The sequence below is a fragment of the Coturnix japonica genome, chromosome 2, assembly GCF_054131305.1.
Source record: "Coturnix japonica strain WE chromosome 2, WE-NBRP24, whole genome shotgun sequence".
NCBI lineage: Eukaryota > Metazoa > Chordata > Aves > Galliformes > Phasianidae > Coturnix > Coturnix japonica.
Window position 1 is genome coordinate 55,662,750 of NC_140664.1, and position 17,007 is coordinate 55,679,756.

The window sequence follows — 17,007 nt, forward strand, 5'->3', positions numbered from 1 at the left end:
CAATACAAAGCTTGTCATCATTACAGGTAGCATTTTCTACCCAAAAAAGTGGTTTTCATCCCCAATAGAAATCGTTTTCTCTACAAATGGTCCCCTGTAGCAACATATGAAACACTGTTATTGGAATACCTCTTTCCCTCTTCAAAATAAGGACATTTCCAACAGAATTATCGATTTTTGACAAATTTTAGAAGAATGGCACACAAATATCAGTACCTATCCCAGAAATAAAAAGTTCTCTCCTAAGAATCATTCTTTATCCTTGCAAAAACATGGTTTTCTCACCAAAATTATGCTTTTTATCCCTTTAAAACAGCGCTGTTTCCCAGAAATACTTGTTTTCATCCCCAGAAGAAGACATTTTCTCTACAAAATGAAGCTTTGTAGCAAAATAGGACACATTGCTTCCAGAATACCTTTTCTCTTCTACCAATTGAGGACATTACTAACAGAAACACCTTTTCTCCTCTACAAAATAAGGACATTTCCAACAGATATATCCTTTTCTGACAGATTTTAGAAAAATTTCACAGGAATATCAATACTTATACCAGAAATAAAAAGGTCTCTCTTAGGTATTACTCTTTACCCTTGCAAAAATATGCTTTTCTTACCCAAATAATGCTTTTCATCTCTACAAACAGCATTTTCTAGACATAAAGGTGGTTTTCATCAGCAAAAGAAATCGATTTCTCTTAAAAATCAGCGTTTGTAGCCAAATATGACACATTGTTTCCAGAATAACTCTTTTCATCTAAAAAAGAATGACATTTCCAACAGAAATATCCATTTCTGACAGATTTTAGAAGTAGGTCACATGAATATCAATACTTCTCCCAGAAATGAAAAGTACACTCTTAGGTATCACTCTTCATCCTTGCAAAACTATGGTTTTCTTCACAAACTAATGCTTTTCATCCCTACAAATAGCAATTTCTCCCTAAATTACTGGTTTTCATCCCCAAAAGAAGACACATTCTCTTTAAAATGATGCTTTGTAACAAATAATGACTCACTGATTCCAGAATATCTCTCTTCCCCTAAAAAATAATGACATTAAAATAAGAATTATCCATTTAAGAAAAATTTCCGATGTATTTCACACTAATATCAAGACTTACACCAGAAAAAATGTGTTCTCTCTTAGGTATCACTCTTGAATCTTGCAAAAAATTCATTTTCTTACCAATACAAAGCTTGTCATCATTACAAGTAGCAATTTCTACCCAAAAAAGCGGTTTTCATCCCCAATAGAAATTGTTTTCTCTACAAATGGTCCCCTGTAGCAACATATGAAACACTGTTATTGGAATACCTCTTTCCCTCTTCAAAATAAGGACATTTCCAACAGATATATCCTTTTCTGGCAGATTGTAGAAAAATTTCACAGGAATATCAATACTTATACCAGAAATAAAAAGGTCTCTCTTAGGTATCACTCTTTACCCTTGCAAAAATATGCTTTTCTTACCCAAATAATGTTTTTCATCTCATCAAACAGCATTTTCTAAACATAAAGGTGGTTTTCATCAGCAAAAGAAATCGATTTCTCTTCAAAATCGGCGTTTGTAGACAAATATGACACACTGTTTCCAGAATAACTCTTTTCATCTAAAAAAGAATGACATTTCCAACAGAAATATCCATTTCTGACAGATTTTAGAAGTAGGTCACATGAATATCAATACTTATCCCAGAAATGAAAAGTACACTCTTAGGTATCACTCTTCATCCTTGCAAAACTATGGTTTTCTTCCCAAACTAATGCTTTTCATCCCTACAAATAGCAATTTCTCCCTAAATTACTGGTTTTCATCCCCAAAAGAAGACACATTCTCTTTAAAATGATGCTTTGTAACAAATGATGACTCACTGATTCCAGAATATCTGTCTTCCCCTACAAAATAATGACATTAACATAAGAATTATCCATTTCAGACAAATTTCCTATGTATTTCACACTAATATCAAGTCTTACAGAAGAAAAAAATGTGTTCTCTCTTAGGTATCACTCTTGAATCTTGCAAAAAATTCATTTTCTTACCAATACAAAGCTTGTCATCATTACAGGTAGCATTTTCTACCCAAAAAAGTGGTTTTCATCCCCAATAGAAATCGTTTTCTCTACAAATGGTCCCCTGTAGCAACATATGAAACACTGTTATTGGAATACCTCTTTCCCTCTTCAAAATAAGGACATTTCCAACAGAATTATCGATTTTTGACAAATTTTAGAAGAATGGCACACAAATATCAGTACCTATCCCAGAAATAAAAAGTTCTCTCCTAAGAATCATTCTTTATCCTTGCAAAAACATGGTTTTCTCACCAAAATTATGCTTTTTATCCCTTTAAAACAGCGCTGTTTCCCAGAAATACTTGTTTTCATCCCCAGAAGAAGACATTTTCTCTACAAAATGAAGCTTTGTAGCAAAATAGGACACATTGCTTCCAGAATACCTTTTCTCTTCTACCAATTGAGGACATTACTAACAGAAACACCTTTTCTCCTCTACAAAATAAGGACATTTCCAACAGATATATCCTTTTCTGACAGATTTTAGAAAAATTTCACAGGAATATCAATACTTATACCAGAAATAAAAAGGTCTCTCTTAGGTATTACTCTTTACCCTTGCAAAAATATGCTTTTCTTACCCAAATAATGCTTTTCATCTCTACAAACAGCATTTTCTAGACATAAAGGTGGTTTTCATCAGCAAAAGAAATCGATTTCTCTTAAAAATCAGCGTTTGTAGCCAAATATGACACACTGTTTCCAGAATAACTCTTTTCATCTAAAAAAGAATGACATTTCCAACAGAAATATCCATTTCTGACAGATTTTAGAAGTAGGTCACATGAATATCAATACTTCTCCCAGAAATGAAAAGTACACTCTTAGGTATCACTCTTCATCCTTGCAAAACTATGGTTTTCTTCCCAAACTAATGCTTTTCATCCCTACAAATAGCAATTTCTCCCTAAATTACTGGTTTTCATCCCCAAAAGAAGACACATTCTCTTTAAAATGATGCTTTGTAACAAATAATGACTCACTGATTCCAGAATATCTCTCTTCCCCTAAAAAATAATGACATTAAAATAAGAATTATCCATTTAAGAAAAATTTCCGATGTATTTCACACTAATATCAAGACTTACACCAGAAAAAATGTGTTCTCTCTTAGGTATCACTCTTGAATCTTGCAAAAAATTCATTTTCTTACCAATACAAAGCTTGTCATCATTACAAGTAGCAATTTCTACCCAAAAAAGTGGTTTTCATCCCCAATAGAAATTGTTTTCTCTACAAATGGTCCCCTGTAGCAACATATGAAACACTGTTATTGGAATACCTCTTTCCCTCTTCAAAATAAGGACATTTCCAACAGATATATACTTTTCTGACAGATTTTAGAAAAATTTCACAGGAATATCAATACTTATACCAGAAATAAAAAGGTCTCTCTTAGGTAACACTCTTTACCCTTGCAAAAATAGGCTTTTCTTACCCAAATAATGTTTTTCATCTATACAAACATCATTTTCTAGACATAAATGTGGTTTTCATCAGCAAAAGATACCGTTTTCTCTTCAAAATTAGCGTTTGTAGCCAAATATGACACATTGTTTCCAGAATAACTCTTTTCATCTAAAAAAGAATGACATTTCCAACAGAAATATCCATTTCTGACAGATTTTAGAAGTAGGTCACATGAATATCAATACTTATCCCAGAAATGAAAAGTACACTCTTAGGTATCACTCTTCATCCTTGCAAAACTATGGTTTTCTTCCCAAACTAATGCTTTTCATCCCTACAAATAGCAATTTCTCCCTAAATTACTGGTTTTCATCCCCAAAAGAAGACACATTCTCTTTAAAATGATGCTTTGTAACAAATGATGACTCACTGATTCCAGAATATCTGTCTTCCCCTACAAAATAATGACATTAACATAAGAATTATCCATTTCAGACAAATTTCCTATGTATTTTACACTAATATCAAGTCTTACAGAAGAAAAAAATCTGTTCTCTCTTAGGTATTACTCTTGAATCTTGCAAAAAATTCATTTTCTTACCAATACAAAGCTTGTCATCATTACAGGTAGCATTTTCTACCCAAAAAAGTGGTTTTCATCCCCAATAGAAATCGTTTTCTCTACAAATGGTCCCCTGTAGCAACATATGAAACACTGTTATTGGAATACCTCTTTCCCTCTTCAAAATAAGGACATTTCCAACAGAAATATCGATTTCTGACAAATTTTAGAAGAATGGCACACAAATATCAGTACCTATCCCAGAAATAAAAAGTTCTCTCCTAAGAATCATTCTTTATCCTTGCAAAAACATGGTTTTCTCACCAAAATTATGCTTTTTATCCCTTTAAAACAGCGCTGTTTCCCAGAAATACTGGTTTTCATCCCCAGAAGAAGACATTTTCTCTACAAAATGAAGCTTTGTAGAAAATAGGACACATTGCTTCCAGAATACCTTTTCTCTTCTACCAATTGAGGACATTACTAACAGAAACAACTTTTCTCCTCTACAAAATAAGGACATTTCCAACAGATATATCCTTTTCTGACAGATTTTAGAAAAATTTCACAGGAATATCAATACTTATACCAGAAATAAAAAGGTCTCTCTTAGGTATCACTCTTTACCCTTGCAAAAATATGCTTTTCTTACCAAAATAATGTTTTTCATCTCTACAAACAGCATTTTCTAGACATAAAGGTGGTTTTCATCACCAAAAGAAATCGATTTCTCTTCAAAATTAGCGTTTGTAGCCAAATATGACACATTGTTTCCAGAATAACTCTTTTCATCTAAAAAAGAATGACATTTCCAACAGAAATATCCATTTCTGACAGATTTTAGAAGTAGGTCACATGAATATCAATACTTATCCCAAAAATGAAAAGTACACTCTTAGGTATCACTCTTCATCCTTGCAAAACTATGGTTTTCTTCCCAAACTAATGCTTTTCATCCCTACAAATAGCAATTTCTCCCTAAATTACTGGTTTTCATCCCCAAAAGAAGACACATTCTCTTTAAAATGATGCTTTGTAACAAATTATGACTCACTGATTCCAGAATATCTGTCTTCCCCTACAAAATAATGACATTAACATAAGAATTATCCATTTCAGACAAATTTCCGATGTATTTCACTCTAATATCAAGACTTACACCAGAAAAAAATGTGTTCTCTCTTAGGTATCAATCTTGAATCTTGCAAAAAATTCATTTTCTTACCAATACAAAGCTTGCCATCATTACAAGTAGCATTTTCTACCCAAAGAAGTGGTTTTCATCCCCAATAGAAATCGTTTTCTCTACAAATGGTCCCCTGTAGCAACATATGAAACACTCTTATTGCAATACCTCTTTCCCTCTTCAAAATAAGGACATTTCCAACAGAAATATCGATTTCTGACAAATTTTAGAAGAATGGCACACAAATATCAGTACCTATCCCAGAAATAAAAAGTTCTCTCCTAAGAATCATTCTTTATCCTTGCAAAAACATGGTTTTCTCACCAAAATTATGCTTTTTATCCCTTTAAAATAGTGCTGTTTCCCAGAAATACTGGTTTTCATCCCCAGAAGAAGACATTTTCTCTACAAAATGAAGCTTTGTAGCAAAATAGGACACATTGCTTCCAGAATACCTTTTCTCTTCTACCAATTGAGGACATTACTAACAGAAACACCTTTTCTCCTCTACAAAATAAGGACATTTCCAACAGATATATCCTTTTCTGACAGATTTTAGAAAAATTTCACAGGAATATCAATACTTATACCAGAAATAAAAAGGTCTCTCTTAGGTATCACTCTTTACCCTTGCAAAAATATGCTTTTCTTACCCAAATAATGTTTTTCATCTCTACAAACAGCATTTTCTAGACATAAAGGTGGTTTTCATCACCAAAAGAAATCGATTTCTCTTCAAAATTAGCATTTGTAGCCAAATATGACACATTGTTTCCAGAATAACTCTTTTCATCTAAAAAAGAATGACATTTCCAACAGAAATATCCATTTCTGACAGATTTTAGAAGTAGGTCACATGAATATCAATACTTATCCCAGAAATGAAAAGTACACTCTTAGGTATCACTCTTCATCCTTGCAAAACTATGGTTTTCTTCACAAACTAATGCTTTTCATCCCTACAAATAGCAATTTCTCCCTAAATTACTGGTTTTCATCCCCAAAAGAAGACACATTCTCTTTAAAATGATGCTTTGTAACAAATGATGACTCACTGATTCCAGAATATCTCTCTTCCCCTACAAAATAATGACATTAGCATAAGAATTATCCATTTCAGACAAATTTCCGATGTATTTCACACTAATATCAAGACTTACACCAGAAAAAAATGTGTTCTCTCTTAGGTATCAATCTTGAATCTTGCAAAAAATTCATTTTCTTACCAATACAAAGCTTGCCATCATTACAAGTAGCATTTTCTACCCATAAAAGTGGTTTTCATTCCCAATGGAAATCGTTTTCTCTACAAATGGTCCCCTGTAGCAACATATGAAACACTGTTATTGGAATACCTCTTTCCCTCATCAAAATAAGGACATTTCCAACAGATATATCCTTTTCTGACATATTTTGAAAAATTTCACAGGAATATCAATACTTATACCAGAAATAAAAAGGTCTCTCTTAGGTATCACTCTTTACCCGTTGCAAAAATATGCTTTTCTTACCAAAATAATGTTTTTCATCTCTACAAACAGCATTTTCTAGACATAAATGTGGTTTTCATCACCAAAAGAAATCGATTTCTCTTCAAAATTAGCGTTTGTAGCCAAATATTACACATTGTTTCCAGAATAACTCTTTTCATCTAAAAAAGATTGACATTTCCAACAGAAATATCCATTTCTGACAGATTTTAGAAGTAGGTCACATGAATATCAATACTTCTCCCAGAAATGAAAAGTACACTCTTAGGTATCACTCTTCATCCTTGCAAAACTATGGTTTTCTTCCCAAACTAATGCTTTTCATCCCTACAAATAGCAATTTCTCCCTAAATTACTGGTTTTCATCCCCAAAAGAAGACACATTCTCTTTAAAATGCTGCTTTGTAACAAATGATGACTCACTGATTCCAGAATATCTCTCTTCCCCTACAAAATAATGACATTAACATAAGAATTATCCATTTCAGACAAATTTCCGATGTATTTCACACTAATATCAAGACTTACACCAGAAAAAAATGTGTTCTCTCTTAGGTATCACTCTTGAATCTTGCAAAAAATTCATTTTCTTACCAATACAAAGCTTGTCATCATTACAAGTAGCATTTTCTACCCAAAAAAGTGGTTTTCATCCCCAATAGAAATCGTTTTCTCTACAAATGGTCCCCTGCAGCAACATATGAAACACTCTTATTGGAATACCTCTTTCCCTCTTCAAAATAAAGACATTTCCAACAGAAATATCGATTTCTGACAAATTTTAGAAGAATGGCACACAAATATCAGTACCTATCCCAGAAATAAAAAGTTCTCTCCTAAGAATCATTCTTTATCCTTGCAAAAACATGGTTTTCTCACCAAAATTATGCTTTTTATCCCTTTAAAATAGCGTTGTTTCCCAGGAATACTGGTTTTCATCCCCAGAAGAAGACATTTTCTCTACAAAATGAAGCTCTGTAGCAAAATAGGACACATTGCTTCCAGAATACCTTTTCTCTTCTACCAATTGAGGACATTACTAACAGAAACACCTTTTCTCCTCTACAAAATAAGGACATTTCCAACAGATATATCCTTTTCTGACAGATTTTAGAAAAATTTCACAGGAATATCAATACTTATACCAGAAATAAAAAGGTCTCTCTTAGGTATCACTCTTTACCCTTGCAAAAATATGCTTTTCTTACCCAAATAATGTTTTTCATCTCTACAAACAGCATTTTCTAGACATATAGGTGGTTTTCATCACCAAAAGAAATCGATTTCTCTTCAAAATTAGCGTTTGTAGCCAAATATGACACATTGTTTCCAGAATAACTCTTTTCATCTAAAAAAGAATGACATTTCCAACAGAAATATCCATTTCTGACAGATTTTAGAAGTAGGTCACATGAATATCAATACTTATCCCAGAAATGAAAAGTACACTCTTAGGTATCACTCTTCATCCTTGCAAAACTATGGTTTTCTTCCCAAACTAATGCTTTTCATCCCTACAAATAGCAATTTCTCCCTAAATTACTGGTTTTCATCCCCAAAAGAAGACACATTCTCTTTAAAATGATGCTTTGTAACAAATGATGACTCACTGATTCCAGAATATCTCTCTTCCCCTACAAAATAATGACATTAACATAAGAATTATCCATTTCAGACAAATTTCCGATGTATTTCACACTAATATCAAGACTTACACCAGAAAAAAATGTGTTCTCTCTTAGGTATCACTCTTGAATCTTGCAAAAAATTCATTTTCTTACCAATACAAAGCTTGTCATCATTACAAGTAGCATTTTCTACCCAAAAAAGTGGTTTTCATCCCCAATAGAAATCGTTTTCTCTACAAATGGTCCCCTGCAGCAACATATGAAACACTCTTATTGGAATACCTCTTTCCCTCTTCAAAATAAAGACATTTCCAACAGAAATATCGATTTCTGACAAATTTTAGAAGAATGGCACACAAATATCAGTACCTATCCCAGAAATAAATAGTTCTCTCCTAAGAATCATTCTTTATCCTTGCAAAAACATGGTTTTCTCACCAAAATTATGCTTTTTATCCCTTTAAAATACCGCTGTTTCCCAGAAATACTGGTTTTCATCCCCAGAAGAAGACATTTTCTCTACAAAATGAAGCTCTGTAGCAAAATAGGACACATTGCTTCCAGAATACCTTTTCTCTTCTACCAATTGAGGACATTACTAACAGAAACACCTTTTCTCCTCTACAAAATAAGGACATTTCCAACAGATATATCCTTTTCTGACAGATTTTAGAAAAATTTCACAGGAATATCAATACTTATACCAGAAATTAAAAGGTCTCTCTTAGGTATCACTCTTTACCCTTGCAAAAATATGCTTTTCTTACCCAAATAATGTTTTTCATCTCTACAAACAGCATTTTCTAGACATATAGGTGGTTTTCATCACCAAAAGAAATCGATTTCTCTTCAAAATTAGCGTTTGTAGCCAAATATGACACATTGTTTCCAGAATAACTCTTTTCATCTAAAAAAGAATGACATTTCCAACAGAAATATCCATTTCTGACAGATTTTAGAAGTAGGTCACATGAATATCAATACTTATCCCAGAAATGAAAAGTACACTCTTAGGTATCACTCTTCATCCTTGCAAAACTATGGTTTTCTTCCCAAACTAATGCTTTTCATCCCTACAAATAGCAATTTCTCCCTAAATTACTGGTTTTCATCCCCAAAAGAAGACACATTCTCTTTAAAATGATGCTTTGTAACAAATTATGACTCACTGATTCCAGAATATCTCTCTTCCCCTACAAAATAATGACATTAGCATAAGAATTATCCATTTCAGACAAATTTCCGATGTATTTCACACTAATATCAAGACTTACACCAGAAAAAAATGTGTTCTCTCTTAGGTATCACTCTTGAATCTTGCAAAAAATTCATTTTCTTAGCAATACAAAGCTTGTCATCATTACAAGTAGCATTTTCTACCCAAAAAAGTGGTTTTCATCCCCAATAGAAATCGTTTTCTCTACAAATGGTCCCCTGCAGCAACATATGAAACACTCTTATTGGAATACCTCTTTCCCTCTTCAAAATAAGGACATTTCCAACAGAAATATCGATTTCTGACCAATTTTAGAAGAATGGCACACAAATATCAGTACCTATCCCAGAAATAAAAAGTTCTCTCCTAAGAATCATTCTTTATCCTTGCAAAAACATGGTTTTCTCACCAAAATTATGCTTTTTTCCCTTTAAAATAGCATTGTTTACCCAGAAATACTGGTTTTCATCCCCAGAAGAAGACATTTTCTCTACAAAATGAAGCTTTGTAGCAAAATAGGACACATTGCTTCCAGAATACCTTTTCTCTTCTACAAATTGAGGACATTACTAACAGAAACACCTTTTCTCCTCTACAAAATAAGGACATTTCCAACAGATATATCCTTTTCTGACAGATTTTAGAAAAATTTCACAGGAATATCAATACTTATACCAGAAATAAAAAGGTCTCTCTTAGGTATCACTCTTTACCCTTGCAAAAATATGCTTTTCTTACCCAAATAATGTTTTTCATCTCTTCAAACAGCATTTTCTAGACATAAAGGTGGTTTTCATCACCAAAAGAAATCGATTTCTCTTCAAAATTAGCGTTTGTAGCCAAATATGACACATTGTTTCCAGAATAACTCTTTTCATCTAAAAAAGAATGACATTTCCAACAGAAATATCCATTTCTGACAGATTTTAGAAGTAGGTCACATGAATATCAATACTTATCCCTGAAATGAAAAGTACACTCTTAGGTATCACTCTTCATCCTTGCAAAACTATGGTTTTCTTCCCAAACTAATGCTTTTCATCCCTACAAATAGCAATTTCTCCCTAAATTACTGGTTTTCATCCCCAAAAGAAGACACATTCTCTTTAAAATGATGCTTTGTAACAAATGATGACTCACTGATTCCAGAATATCTGTCTTCCCCTACAAAATAATGACATTAGCATAAGAATTATCCATTTCAGACAAATTTCCGATGTATTTCACACTAATATCAAGACTTACACAAGAAAAAAATGTGTTCTCTCTTAGGTATCACTCTTGAATCTTGCAAAAAATTCATTTTCTTACCAATACAAAGCTTGCCATCATTACAAGTAGCATATTTTACCCAAAAAATGGTTTTCATTCTCAATGGAAATCGTTTTCTCTACAAATGGTCCCCTGTAGCAACATATGAAACACTCTTATTGGAATACCTCTTTCCCTCTTCAAAATAAGGACATTTCCAACAGAAATATCGATTTCTGACAAATTTTAGAAGAATGGCACACAAATATCAGTACCTATCCCAGAAATAAAAAGTTCTCTCCTAAGAATCATTCTTTATCCTTGCAAAAACATGGTTTTCTCACCAAAATTATGCTTTTTATCCCTTTGAAATAGCGTTGTCTCCCAGAAATACTGGTTTTCATCCCCAGAAGAAGACATTTTCTCTACAAAATGAAGCTTTGTAGCAAAATAGGACACATTGCTTCCAGAATACCTTTTCTCTTCAACAAATTGAGAACATTACTAACAGAAACACCTTTTCTCCTCTACAAAATAAGGACATTTCCAACAGATATATCCTTTTCTGACAGATTTTAGAAAAATTTCACAGGAATATCAATACTTATACCAGAAATAAAAAGGTCTCTCTTAGGTATCACTCTTTACCCTTGCAAAAATATGCTTTTCTTACCAAAATAATGTTTTTCATCTCTTCAAACAGCATTTTCTAGACATAAAGGTGGTTTTCATCACCAAAAGAAATCGATTTCTCTTCAAAATTAGCGTTTGTATCCAAATATGTCACATTGTTCCCAGAATAACTCTTTTCATCTAAAAATGAATGACATTTCCAACAGAAATATCCATTTCTGACAGATTTTAGAAGTAGGTCACATGAATATCAATACTTATCCCAGAAATGAAAAGTACACTCTTAGGTATCACTCTTCATCCTTGCAAAACTATGGTTTTCTTCCCAAACTAATGCTTTTCATCCCTACAAATAGCAATTTCTCCCTAAATTACTGGTTTTCATCCCCAAAAGAAGACACATTCTCTTTAAAATGATGCTTTGTAACAAATGATGACTCACTGATTCCAGAATATCTCTCTTCCCCTACAAAATAATGATATTAACATAAGAATTATCCATTTCAGACAAATTTCCGATGTATTTCACACTAATATCAAGACTTACACCAGAAAAAAATGTGTTCTCTCTTAGGTATCAATCTTGAATCTTGCAAAAAATTCATTTTCTTAGCAATACAAAGCTTGCCATCATTACAAGTAGCATCTTCTACCCAAAAAATGGTTTTCATTCTCAATGGAAATCGTTTTCTCTACAAATGGTCCCCTGTAGCAACATATGAAACACTCTTATTGGAATACCTCTTTCCCTCTTCAAAATAAGGACATTTCCAACAGAAATATCGATTTCTGACAAATTTTAGAAGAATGTCACACAAATATCAGTACCTATCCCAGAAATAAAAAGTTCTCTCCTAAGAATCATTCTTTATCCTTGCAAAAACATGGTTTTCTCACCAAAATTATGCTTTTTATCCCTTTAAAACAGCGCTGTTTCCCAGAAATACTGGTTTTCATCCCCAGAAGAAGACATTTTCTCTACAAAATGAAGCTTTGTAGCAAAATAGGACACATTGCTTCCAGAATACCTTTTCTCTTCTACCAATTGAGGACATTACTAACAGAAACACCTTTTCTCCTCTACAAAATAAGGACATTTCCAACAGATATATCCTTTTCTGACAGATTTTAGAAAAATTTCACAGGAATATCAATACTTATACCAGAAATAAAAAGGTCTCTCTTAGGTATCACTCTTTACCCTTGCAAAAATATGCTTTTCTTACCCAAATAATATTTTTCATCTCTACAAACAGCATTTTCTAGACATAAAGGAGGTTTAAATCAGCAAAAGAAATCGATTTCTCTTCAAAATTAGCGTTTGTAGCCAAATATGACACATTGTTTCCAGAATAACTCTTTTCATCTAAAAAAGAATGACATTTCCAACAGAAATATCCATTTCTGACAGATTTTAGAAGTAGGTCACATGAATATCAATACTTCTCCCAGAAATGAAAAGTACACTCTTAGGTATCACTCTTCATCCTTGCAAAACTATGGTTTTCTTCCCAAACTAATGCTTTTCATCCCTACAAATAGCAATTTCTCCCTAAATTACTGGTTTTCATCCCCAAAAGAAGACACATTCTCTTTAAAATGATGCTTTGTAACAAATGATGACTCACTGATTCCAGAATATCTCTCTTCCCCTACAAAATAATGACATTAACATAAGAATTATCCATTTCAGACAAATTTCCGATGTATTTCACACTAATATCAAGACTTACACAAGAAAAAAATGTGTTCTCTCTTAGGTATCAATCTTGAATCTTGCAAAAAATTCATATTCTTACCAATACAAAGCTTGCCATCATTACAAGTAGCATTTTCTACCCAAAAAAGTGGTTTTCATTCCCAATGGAAATCGTTTTCTCTACAAATGGTCCCCTGTAGCAACATATGAAACACTGTTATTGGAATACCTCTTTCCCTCTTCAAAATAAGGACATTTCCAACAGATATATCCTTTTCTGGCAGATTGTAGAAAAATTTCACAGGAATATCAATACTTATACCAGAAATAAAAAGGTCTCTCTTAGGTATCACTCTTTACCCGTTGCAAAAATATGCTTTTCTTACCAAAATAATGTTTTTCATCTCTACAAACAGCATTTTCTAGACATAAATGTGGTTTTCATCACCAAAAGAAATCGATTTCTCTTCAAAATTAGCGTTTGTAGCCAAATATTACACATTGTTTCCAGAATAACTCTTTTCATCTAAAAAAGATTGACATTTCCAACAGAAATATCCATTTCTGACAGATTTTAGAAGTAGGTCACATGAATATCAATACTTCTCCCAGAAATGAAAAGTACACTCTTAGGTATCACTCTTCATCCTTGCAAAACTATGGTTTTCTTCCCAAACTAATGCTTTTCATCCCTACAAATAGCAATTTCTCCCTAAATTACTGGTTTTCATCCCCAAAAGAAGACACATTCTCTTTAAAATGATGCTTTGTAACAAATGATGACTCACTGATTCCAGAATATCTCTCTTCCCCTACAAAATAATGACATTAACATAAGAATTATCCATTTCAGACAAATTTCCGATGTATTTCACACTAATATCAAGACTTACACCAGAAAAAAATGTGTTCTCTCTTAGGTATCACTCTTGAATCTTGCAAAAAATTCATTTTCTTACCAATACAAAGCTTGTCATCATTACAAGTAGCATTTTCTACCCAAAAAAGTGGTTTTCATCCCCAATAGAAATCGTTTTCTCTACAAATGGTCCCCTGCAGCAACATATGAAACACTCTTATTGGAATACCTCTTTCCCTCTTCAAAATAAAGACATTTCCAACAGAAATATCGATTTCTGACAAATTTTAGAAGAATGGCACACAAATATCAGTACCTATCCCAGAAATAAAAAGTTCTCTCCTAAGAATCATTCTTTATCCTTGCAAAAACATGGTTTTCTCACCAAAATTATGCTTTTTATCCCTTTAAAATAGCGTTGTTTCCCAGGAATACTGGTTTTCATCCCCAGAAGAAGACATTTTCTCTACAAAATGAAGCTCTGTAGCAAAATAGGACACATTGCTTCCAGAATACCTTTTCTCTTCTACCAATTGAGGACATTACTAACAGAAACACCTTTTCTCCTCTACAAAATATGGACATTTCCAACAGATATATCCTTTTCTGACAGATTTTAGAAAAATTTCACAGGAATATCAATACTTATACCAGAAATAAAAAGGTCTCTCTTAGGTATCACTCTTTACCCTTGCAAAAATATGCTTTTCTTACCCAAATAATGTTTTTCATCTCTACAAACAGCATTTTCTAGACATATAGGTGGTTTTCATCACCAAAAGAAATCGATTTCTCTTCAAAATTAGCGTTTGTAGCCAAATATGACACATTGTTTCCAGAATAACTCTTTTCATCTAAAAAAGAATGACATTTCCAACAGAAATATCCATTTCTGACAGATTTTAGAAGTAGGTCACATGAATATCAATACTTCTCCCAGAAATGAAAAGTACACTCTTAGGTATCACTCTTCATCCTTGCAAAACTATGGTTTTCTTCCCAAACTAATGCTTTTCATCCCTACAAATAGCAATTTCTCCCTAAATTACTGGTTTTCATCCCCAAAAGAAGACACATTCTCTTTAAAATGATGCTTTGTAACAAATGATGACTCACTGATTCCAGAATATCTCTCTTCCCCTACAAAATAATGACATTAACATAAGAATTATCCATTTCAGACAAATTTCCGATGTATTTCACACTAATATCAAGACTTACACCAGAAAAAAATGTGTTCTCTCTTAGGTATCACTCTTGAATCTTGCAAAAAATTCATTTTCTTACCAATACAAAGCTTGTCATCATTACAAGTAGCATTTTCTACCCAAAAAAGTGGTTTTCATCCCCAATAGAAATCGTTTTCTCTACAAATGGTCCCCTGCAGCAACATATGAAACACTCTTATTGGAATACCTCTTTCCCTCTTCAAAATAAAGACATTTCCAACAGAAATATCGATTTCTGACAAATTTTAGAAGAATGGCACACAAATATCAGTACCTATCCCAGAAATAAAAAGTTCTCTCCTAAGAATCATTCTTTATCCTTGCAAAAACATGGTTTTCTCACCAAAATTATGCTTTTTATCCCTTTAAAATAGCGTTGTTTCCCAGGAATACTGGTTTTCATCCCCAGAAGAAGACATTTTCTCTACAAAATGAAGCTCTGTAGCAAAATAGGACACATTGCTTCCAGAATACCTTTTCTCTTCTACCAATTGAGGACATTACTAACAGAAACACCTTTTCTCCTCTACAAAATATGGACATTTCCAACAGATATATCCTTTTCTGACAGATTTTTGAAAAATTTCACAGGAATATCAATACTTATACCAGAAATAAAAAGGTCTCTCTTAGGTATCACTCTTTACCCTTGCAAAAATATGCTTTTCTTACCCAAATAATGTTTTTCATCTCTACAAACAGCATTTTCTAGACATATAGGTGGTTTTCATCACCAAAAGAAATCGATTTCTCTTCAAAATTAGCGTTTGTAGCCAAATATGACACATTGTTTCCAGAATAACTCTTTTCATCTAAAAAAGAATGACATTTCCAACAGAAATATCCATTTCTGACAGATTTTAGAAGTAGGTCACATGAATATCAATACTTATCCCAGAAATGAAAAGTACACTCTTAGGTATCACTCTTCATCCTTGCAAAACTATGGTTTTCTTCCCAAACTAATGCTTTTCATCCCTACAAATAGCAATTTCTCCCTAAATTACTGGTTTTCATCCCCAAAAGAAGACACATTCTCTTTAAAATGATGCTTTGTAACAAATGATGACTCACTGATTCCAGAATATCTCTCTTCCCCTACAAAATAATGACATTAACATAAGAATTATCCATTTCAGACAAATTTCCGATGTATTTCACACTAATATCAAGACTTACACCAGAAAAAAATGTGTTCTCTCTTAGGTATCACTCTTGAATCTTGCAAAAAATTCATTTTCTTACCAATACAAAGCTTGTCATCATTACAAGTAGCATTTTCTACCCAAAAAAGTGGTTTTCATCCCCAATAGAAATCGTTTTCTCTACAAATGGTCCCCTGCAGCAACATATGAAACACTCTTATTGGAATACCTCTTTCCCTCTTCAAAATAAGGACATTTCCAACAGAAATATCGATTTCTGACCAATTTTAGAAGAATGGCACACAAATATCAGTACCTATCCCAGAAATAAAAAGTTCTCTCCTAAGAATCATTCTTTATCCTTGCAAAAACATGGTTTTCTCACCAAAATTATGCTTTTTTCCCTTTAAAATAGCATTGTTTACCCAGAAATACTGGTTTTCATCCCCAGAAGAAGACATTTTCTCTACAAAATGAAGCTTTGTAGCAAAATAGGACACATTGCTTCCAGAATACCTTTTCTCTTCTACAAATTGAGGACATTACTAACAGAAACACTTTTTCTCCTCTACAAAATAAGGACATTTCCAACAGAAATATCCATTTCTGACAGATTTTAGAA